Source organism: Phodopus roborovskii, unplaced genomic scaffold, assembly GCF_943737965.1.
Source record: "Phodopus roborovskii unplaced genomic scaffold, PHOROB, whole genome shotgun sequence".
Classification (NCBI taxonomy): domain Eukaryota; kingdom Metazoa; phylum Chordata; class Mammalia; order Rodentia; family Cricetidae; genus Phodopus; species Phodopus roborovskii.
This window is the reverse complement of record NW_026125791.1, coordinates 1159327-1169619: the sequence shown is the minus strand read 5'-3', so window position 1 is coordinate 1169619 and position 10293 is coordinate 1159327.

Sequence of the window (10293 nt, the reverse complement as noted above, 5' to 3'; positions counted from 1 at the left end):
TTATATGAGCAAGGGGGTGTGTCAAGATCATAATGAGGAAACCCACAGAGACAGCTGACCCTAACTCATGGGAGCTCAAAGACTCTAGACTACCTGTTGGGGAACCTGCATGGGACTGAACTAGGCTTTCTGCATGTGGATAACAGTTGTGTAGCTTAGTCTGTTTGTGAGAGCCCTGGCAGTGGAACTAGGATCTATTCTTGGTGCATGATCTGGCTTTACTGAGCCCATTCCCTATGGTGAGATGCTTTGCACAGCATTGAAGCGGGGGGGGGGGGGGGACTTGGTCCTACCTCATCTTAATGTGCCAGGCTTTGTTGACTCCCTATGGGGGGGCCTTACTTACTATTTCTGAGGAGTGCATCAGGGATGGGATGGGGGAATGAGGGACAGGAGGAAGTGAGAGAGGTGGGACTGTGGTTGGTATGTAAAATGAAAAAAAATTAAAATAAAAAAATAAAAAAAAGAATCTTCATAGAAAAGACCATTATACAACTAGCTATGTTTCTGGATGTTTCTGGATGCTGGTGTGGTGGTGCTGGGGATTCCTGTGGTCCTTAAGTACTAATTATTATTATAATCTTTCCTTTCAATGAATAACTTAGACCCTCTAAGTCATGATCCTGCCTGTCAGCAGATTTCCATGCTGATATCTGAAGAATACATGGGAATATGCATGAGAAAAGCAACTGAAAATGGGACAAGAGATCAAATCTCTCAATTCTAGTTGCATTGGAATAAATTGTACTATTGTACTTTGATTTTTGTAATATGTTAAGTATATCTGATGCAACTTATGTGCAGATGACTCTAATTAGTTTTAGATGTTATTTTACTTTTCTCTTGCTTTCCACAATCTAAGTTCTCTTTCCTGCCATATATCACCAATACACCTTTAATATGTTCCCTGTCCTCTATTAAACATAATCTGTCATGGAATTTGTCCTAATTGATGTTTCTATCACTGTGTAGAGACACCAAGACCATGGCTTATAATAGAAAGCATTTACTTGAGGATGGATTACAGTTCAGGGGTTTGGTCCATTAACAACACAGTGGAAACATGACATCATGCAGGCAGACATGGTGCTGAAGAAGCTGAGAGTTCTACATTTTAATCTGTAAACAATGAAATGAAACTGTCATGCTAGGCCTAGCTTGAATATATAAGACCTCAAGGCGTGCCCCTACAGTGACACACTTCCTCTGACAAGGCCACACTTCTTCCCGCTACAGGGCCACACTTCCTAATGGTGTTACTACCTATTAGTCAAACATTCAAACATGAGACCATGGGTGACATTCTATTCAAACCAGTATAGGATTCTTCCTCAATTACTTTTGTTTCAGCTACACTGAATCTCTTATTAATAAATTTATTTATTTAAATTAGAAAAATGTTATTTTACATATCAATCCCAGTTCCCTCTCCCTCCCATCTTTCCATGCCCCCCACTGAACCCCCATCCCCTCATCTGTGCACTCCCCAGGAAGTGTGAGGCCTTTCATGGGGTATCATCAAAATCTGTCCAGTCATTTCGGGTAGGGCCTAGGCTCTCCCCCTTGTCTGTAGGCTAAGGGAGTAACCGTCTGTGGGAAAAGGTCTTCCTAAGCTGTTTTTGCACTAGGGATACATCCTGGTTCCACTGCCTGAGGCCCCATAAACTGCCCAGTTCTCCTAGCTGACACTCACGTTCAGGGGGCCTGGTTTGGTTCCCCAGCTGTCAGACTGGTGTTCATGAGCTCCTACTTGCTCAGGTCAGCTGTTTCTGTTTTTGTAGGTTTTCCCAGTGTGGTTTTGACCCTTTTGTTTGTCACTCTTCCCTCTCTGAAACTGGATTCCAGGAGTTTGGCTCTGCTCTTACTTGTGGATCTTTGCTTCTGCTTCCATCAGCTACTGGATGAAGGCTCTAGGATGGCATTTAAAGTAGCCACCATTCTCATTATAAGGGAAGGACATTTAAGGCAGCCTTTCCACTATTGCTTAGATTCTTAGTTGAGGTCTTCCTTATGGATCTCTGTACAATTCCATATATCAGATTTTCCTTTAAACCTATAATGACTCCCTCTATTGATGTGTCTCTTTTCTTGCTTTCCTGTACTCATCTCCCCACTCAATATTCCTGATCCCTCATATTCTCCTCTCCCTCTTCTTCTCCCATTCTCTTTTTCCTACCTTCTTCCCCCTGCTCCGTTCTCCCAATTTTTTTCAGGGGCTCTTCTTCCTTATCCTTCATCAAAAGACATGGTCCTCCTTGTTTCCTACCTTCTCTGGAGTTGCTCTATGTCTAATATTTGTATATGAGTGAGTACATATTTGTCTTTCTGTGACTGGGTTACATCACTTAGGATGGTTCCTTTGAGTTCCATCCATTTGCCTGTGAATTTCAAGATTTCAATATTTGTTTGTTTGTTTTTTCTTGCTTTTTTTTTGTTTTCTTTCACTGAGTAGAACTCCATTGTGTAAATGAACCACATTTTCTGTATCCATTCTTTGGTTGAGGGGCATCTAGGCTGCTTCTAGGATCTGGCTATTACAAAATAATGCTGCTATGAGCATATTTGAATAGATGTCTATGTTGTATGAGTGTGCATACTTTGGGTATATGCCTAAGAGTGGAATTGCTGGATCTCAAGGTAGACTGGTTCCCATGTTCTGGAATTTCCAAAGTGACTGTACAAGTTTGTACTCCCTCTAGGAATGGAAGAGAGTTCCCCTTTCTCCACATCCTCTCCAGCATGAGTTGTCGTAGGTGTTTTTCATTTTAGCCACTCTGACAGGAGTAAGATGGTATCTCAGAATTGTTTTGATTTGCATTACCTTGATGGCTAAGGATGTTGAGCAATTAAGTGTCTTTCAGCCAATTTAGATCCTTCTATTGAGAATTCTCTTTAGTCCTATACCTCACTTTTAATTGAATTATTTGGTGTTTCAATGACTAGCTTCTTGAGTTCTTTGTATATTTTGGAAATCAGCCCTCTGTCAGATGTGGGGTTAGTGAAGATCTTTTTCCCAGTCTGTGGGCTGCCTCTTTTTCTTGTTGACTGTGTCCTTTGCCTTACAGAAATTTCTTAGTTTCAGGAGATCCCATTTATTAATTGTCGATCTCAGTGACTGTGTTACTGGCTTTATGTTCAGGAAGAAATCTTCTGTGCCAATTCATTCAAGGGTACCTCCCACTTCCTCTCCCAGTGTGGCTGGATGTATGTTGAGGTCTTTAATCCATTTAGACTTAAGTTTTGTGCAAGCCAATAGATATGGATCTGTCTGCAATTTTCTACATGTCAGCATCTAGTTATGCCAGCACCAACCATTTGTTGAAGATGCTTTCTTTTTTCCATTGTATAGTTTTAGCTTCTTTGTCAAACATCAGATATTCATAGGTGTGTCTGTTAATATGAGGGTCTTCAATTCAACTTTGCTGGTCTTCCTGTCTCTTTTTTGCATCAATACCAAGCTGTTTTCGTTACCATAGTTCCATAGTAGAGCTTGAAGTCAGGGATAGTGATGTCTCCAGAAGTTCCTTTATTGTACAGGGTTGTTTTGGCTATCCTGTTTTTTGTTTATTTGTTTGTTGTTTTGTTTTTCCATATAAAGTTGAGTATTGTCCTTTCAAGGTCTGTGAAGAATTGTGCTGGTATTTTGATGGGGCTTGCATTGAATCTGTAGATTGCTTTTGGCAAGACTGTCATTTTTACTATATTGAGCTTACTTATCCAAGAGCATGGGAGATCTTTCCATTTTCTGGTATCTTCTTTAATTTCTTTCTTTAATGACTCTAAGTTCTTGTCATACAGGTATTTCACCTATTTGGTTAGAGTTACCCCAAGATATTTTATGTTGTTTGTGGTTATTGTAAAGGGTCATGTTTCTCTGGTTTCTTTCTCAGCCTCTTTATTTTCTATATATAGTAGGGCTACTGATTTTTTTGAGTTAATCTTGTATCCTGACATGTTGCTGAAGGTGCTTATCAGCTGTGAGAATTCACTGGTAGAATTTTTACTGTCACTTATGTGCCTATCATCTACAAATATTGAAAGTCTGACTTCTTCCTTTCCAATTTGTATCTCCTTGATCTCCTTTTGTTGTCTTATTGCTCTAGCAAGATCTTCAAGTACAATATTTTCTTGTTCCTGATTTTAGAGGAATCACATTGAGTTTCTCTCCATTTAGTTTGATGTTGGCTGTTGGTTTGCTGTATGTTGCCTTTATTATGTTTAGGTATGTTCCTGTTATCCCTGATCTCTCCAAGATCTTTATCATGAAGGGGTGTTGAATTTTTTAGAAGGTTTTTTTCAGCATCTAGTGAGATTATCAAGTGATTTTTCTTTTTCAATTTGTTTTTATGGTGGATCACATTGAAGGGTTTTGATTTTTTTTTCAATCATTCCAATGGTCACAACACAGCACAACACAACATTATAAATATCCATGAGTGAAATATTTTTCAAATTGAAACAAATAGAATCCCTAAAGAATTATAATGACATGTAGGGAAGTGCATTTATAATTTTGTGATAGAGAAAACATTTAAAATGTTAAAGATCCAGAATACAGAAAAAGACAACAAAAACGTGTATAGAACACAGTAACAAGAATAGTACCAGGAAACAGAAAAAAAGATGTTGTGTGAGAGTGACAGGTAATGGAAAACAGAGAGGTCAGATAGCATGTGTCCAGAGAGGCATGTGTCAAGTCCTGGAAGCATTCAGTGGAGCCAACCCTAGGTATGCCAGCTGCTCAGCAACATCCTTCAACAGCCAGGAGACTGCACTAGATGTACAGCACTGGGATCTTCCTGGAAGCCACTCTGGTACCAAGCTTGTGTGCAGTGCTATTGGTGATGACCAATGAGTTGAAGATCGGCTGCTGACTGCACACAAGCTGACCCACTATCCATGAATGTCTGCCTGCTGCCATACTCCCAAGTGTCAAGAGCCTGGGAAGGGCCTGCACCTTCAGGGCCCCAGGAGTCCTGCACCTACCCTAGGGTCTCCACATACCCCAACTCAACCAAGGTTGATGCCTTAATAGATCTTGTTTGCCATATGAAAAACAAAAAGAGTACATTGAAATGTATACAACTAAAATATTTTTTCCAGAGTCTAAAACAACAACACAAGTTTATTCAGTTAATTTATAAGAAAATATTGCATAAGGAATGGGCAGAAATAATTCAGGGAGAAGGAGATGAATGTCACAGGCAGTAAAAAAGATGGAAAATATCAATTGCAATGTTACTAAAATAAACAATGCAAACAATTCCCATTAATCTGATGGAGAAATTATAGTGCCATCAAGTGATACTATGCCATAAGGATATTTAAATTATTATGATTCTTTGATCCCCTAGTAAATTATCTTATTATTGAAGCCAGATCACTAAATTATCTGTTTATTACCTTGTAGAAGAAATAAATCCTGGGAGAGCAGCTCTACTTCATATAGTAAATTTAGCTTTTAAAATTACTTCATCATCTTCTCTAGCATTAATCTTCCAGTAGTGCATTTACCACAAGAAAGAAAACTATACTGTCATGTTCTAGGTACTAAAACCATTAATTTATTCATATACTTTTAGTTTTTGCAGCATACCTTTATTTTTTTAAGTTCTCCTTGATTATGACAGTTTCTAAGATTTATATTGAAATAGTATTGGTTGAATATTTTAGAAAAGGTCCCCAATTTTGATATATCCAGTTGGTTTATATGAGCAGAATCACAGAGGTAAAATGCTGTTTATATTGCATAATATCAAGTGTATATGCCACTGACAAAAATCCTTATATGTAGCAAGGTTTTTATATTATAAACTTGAATTAGTTTCTGATACAACATGCCTTTCTTTTTTATTCCATTCCTTTCATTATTGCATTGCTATATATTTTGTCAATGATAATATTTTTGTCTCCCTTTTAAGGCATTCCAAGTTGTGGTGCATTTAATTGGAAAAAGCACTAAGGCTGTTTGAAGGAGAAATGTCGTGCATAAGATCAAGCATTTGAATACCCGGGCTCAAATTGATGGTACTTTTTGGTGAGGTTTAGGAGGTGTACCCTTGCTGGAGAAGGAAGTATGTAACTTTGTTTTGAGATTTATAGCTTTTCTCACTGTCTCTGCTTTCTGCTTACGATTGAGATATGATCCCCTCAGGTTTCTGCTCCTGCATGCTATGCTTGCCCATGCTTATTCACCATGATAGGCTCTTTATCCCCCTTGAACCAAAAGCCCAAACAACTGCTTTTTTTCTGTAAGATGCCTTGGTTATCATGTTTTGTCACAGCAACAGAAAAGAAACTAATGCAAACTTATAAATAAATTACTTGGAATTCTGTATTATGATATTGTCTATTTGAGGACTCAACTTGTTGAGAATTTGGCCTTTGTGAACTCTTTCCAAAAGCTCTTCTGTTTTTTGAATTCCTCTATTATTGTAAGTTGTTTAGCTCTTTGTTACTTTCTTAATGTACAGGATGCTCTATAATTTGATTATACATGCTCTGTCTCAGCATACATATGTACAGAAATGCATAAGAATGTATAAATGCATCATCTATGGATCTGTGCATATGTGTCTCTATTTTTATCATTTTAATACAATATTTTTATTTATCTTTGAGAATTTCATGTATTCATAAAAAGTATTTTAATGACATTTATTGATACCTCTTTTCTTCCATCTCTAGGGCTATCCTCCAATTTTATACTCTCTTATTGTTTTCTTATAACCACTGACTCCAATTAAAAAAGCCTTTTGAATTTAATATGTATGTGGTTTTGATGTACCTATTATTAAAATAATAATTATAATAATAATGTTATTTGGTTTTATAAGTCGAGCATAATTTCCATTTTAAAATGTTATGGAAATATTCTTATTAAAATGTAAGAGAGACTTTAAAATGCAGGTGAGTATCATTTCTGTTTACACAATAAAGTGAAATGAAGAGATTTCCAGCATAAGGAAGTTATATTTTCTTTTATTCTCTAGTTTCTTTTTGTTTTAAATAGAGACACATATACCCCAGGCTGTCTTCACATTTCCTTTGTAGTTCATGTAGCCGAGGACTACTGATCCTTCTTCTCTACAGTAGTCTTACAGAGGAAATATATTTAGGGAATTAAAATGGATAAATGTAGTTACTAGTCTTTTAAAATAGGAATTATTTATTCACTCTAATTTTTTTGAAGCACAATGATAATTTTATTAGAGTTTAAAAGGAAGATCACAGAGCAGGCAAGCTGTGAAATCTCAGCAGCTGTCTGGAGAAAGAGAACGGAAGAGAGAAGGGAGAGTCATGCCATTTAAGGTCAAGCACATGCAGCTACATGTCAAGGAGGGGGGCTTTAAAGAAAGAATAAGAGAGCCCACCCAACATGTCAGGGTGGGAGACGTTCAAGTACTAAGGAAAGCATACTTAGAAAATAGAAGGAAGTAATGGAAAAGTTATGATTTTCTTAGTAATTCAGAAATGCAGGCAGACATATGACTATCAATAGCTGTGTTCCATTGGCTCTTGCCTTATTTTTATTTTAAGGTATTATATTCTTGCATTGTTAAGTGTTCCTGGCTACTCTACAAACAAGGCTAACTGAAACTTCAAAATTTTATTTCACTATTTATTCGTTTGTTTGACAAAGACATTTGTAGCACAAGAGGACAGATGTAACTCCTATGTACTCCACTGGCCTCATCACTCACTCTTTAAGTAAGGAGTAAACTTGTAAAGTATAGGTTGATGGCCCTGATTCTCAGTTCGTTTATATTTATTTTCATAATTATTGCCATCATGTAATAATGTACCTAAAATAAATATGCATAAAAAGTTTAAACTTTGAAACATGTGTTATGCTAAATAAGAGTTCATATTCAACAAACCATCAAACTGTATAAAGTTGGGGTTGGCACCAGATGTATAAAGTGAGTGCATGACCACTCCAAGGTAAGACTAAGAAGGTTTTTATTGTGGCTATGAGGGAGAGTACAGCAGGAAGCATGTGCAAAATCCTGAGCAGGAGAGAAAGTGGTAGACTAAACATGGCCAGTAGACTGGACTGAGTCATGAGAGCAGAGAGGGAGAGAAAGAACACAGAGAAGGCCAAGAGAGATGTCCAAGAGCCAAGAGTACCACAAGAAGTGGGACAAAGAGAGAAAGGACCAAGAGGACACATGGCAAAAATGGCAAGGTTATATAAGAAAGAGAAGTTGGGGGAAGAGAATCCCATGAGTTGGAGAGTTTTAGGCTAGGGGAGGGGTAAGAAGAGCTGAGAGGAATCACAGGTACTGAGTGAGCATGGAGGGAAGCAGATAGGCAGCACAATTTGTCATTTATCCTGAGCTCCTTTTGGACATGAAACAACCTTTTAAGGGAGAATAAATGAACACAAAATATTTTAAACACAATGGAAAATAATTTCAAGACTTTTCACACCTTTTAATAATAACCATGAGTATAGTTTCATTTTGAATTTAAAATATAGAAACTGGCAGACTGAATTAGAGAAAACATAACCCTTGTCATATTAATTTTATATTTGCTAAAATTACATATAATATACACATAACTATTATTTTTTAATTTTTAAAACTAAAATGCAATATGTCATTTTCCTCTCCTTTCTTCCCACCGATCCTATATATTTTAATGAAGTTACCCAACTTAGGATGACAATGCTCCACCATAGAGAGCCATAGAGGAACAAAAGCCCGGTGCCAATCATGTGGAATGTTCCTTTGAGGTGTTGATCAGGACAGTCAAAAGAAAATCCAAAATAACTTAGGCTATTTTTGAAGTAAAGACCGTATTGCTGAAGAGACTACATATTTACACATTTCAGGCATGGAGCTTGGGAATATTGGGTTGGAAATGATCTGGGAACTTCATTCCTCAGGATAAGCTCTCAAATATCCAAAGGTATAGGCAAATTCATGACAACTCATTCAAAGGAGTATCAGAGTTTTATGACGATATACTCACAGGTAGTTAACCACCATGGTCTTCTGTTCTGTCTGAGGTGAATGGAAACAGCAGACCATTATAGGAGACAGTGAGCAACTGTCCTGCCCTCTCCTTTTAAGAGGTCTTGTCAGCATACAAGAAGCAAAGCATCTATCTGGCCAGATAGTTCAAGGTCATGGGCAGAGTGAATACCCACTATACAAAGGTTCTATGCAAGCTTCCAATGGAGAAAAGCGATCCATAGCCCCACTGAACTCTAAAGCCAACAATGGCCAGCATGGCAAGATAGCGCTGCTTGTGCAATAGTGGATTTATATCTTAGAAGCAACCAACAGCTGTCTAATTTGATGTAAAGCCTGCTCAATAGAAATGAATTCACACTTAGTATTATAAAACTAGCCCATGACCTGTGGCTAGTGAAAAAATGAATTTTAGAAGAGACCCACTACTTCCACTTAACTAAATTAGTTAAGTATATTACTATAAGTTTTAATTGCACTCTAAATCTTTTTTCTTATACTCATAAATAACTAGTGTAGCTTTCACCTCCCACCAAAGGAATTTCTTTCTGCATCAAAAGACTATTGATGGGAAATGCCATTATGTATGTATGTTTCTCATATTGGTTAATGAATAAAGCACTGTTGGCCAATAGGAAAGGAAGATAGGAGGGACTAGGAGACAAGGAGGAAAGAGAAAGTAGGAAGGAGGAGTCAAGATGGAGAGTCTGGAGAGAGCAGGGCACCAACTCTTGGTAAGATGAGACCACGTGGAAATACATAGATTAATAGGAATGGGTTAATAATTAAGACAAAGCTAGCCGATAAGAAACTAGTACCTGGCCAACAGCATTATATCAAATACAGAGTCTCTGTGCCTAAATTGGGGCTAGTGGTAGCGGGACAAGACCAGCGGCGGGAGAAAAAACCGTACTCCTTATAGACTATTACAGAAAGTTACAATTGCTCAAAATGCAGAGAGCAATTGACTGTGAGATGTCCAGTTCCATATGGTATAGCTACAATACAATATTTGTACCTGAAGCTTAAGGAACACAGCACAAGAGATTATTATTAAAGCTGGAGACCCAGAATAGGACATCTGCTTAGAAATAGTATTTTTTATACATGACAGAAAAGTTACACCAAGAAAAATCTCAGTAATATTGTTGACCTAACAAGACCCTCCCAGTAACAACAACCAGCTGACATGAATAGAAGAGCTACATGCAAGTAATGTTTACTGAGACAGAGAGGATGAGTCTTCTCTGGGGAAAAGTCCCCTTAAAGCCAGTTAATCGTAAGAGGTCAGCTCTAAATATAAATGAGCAGC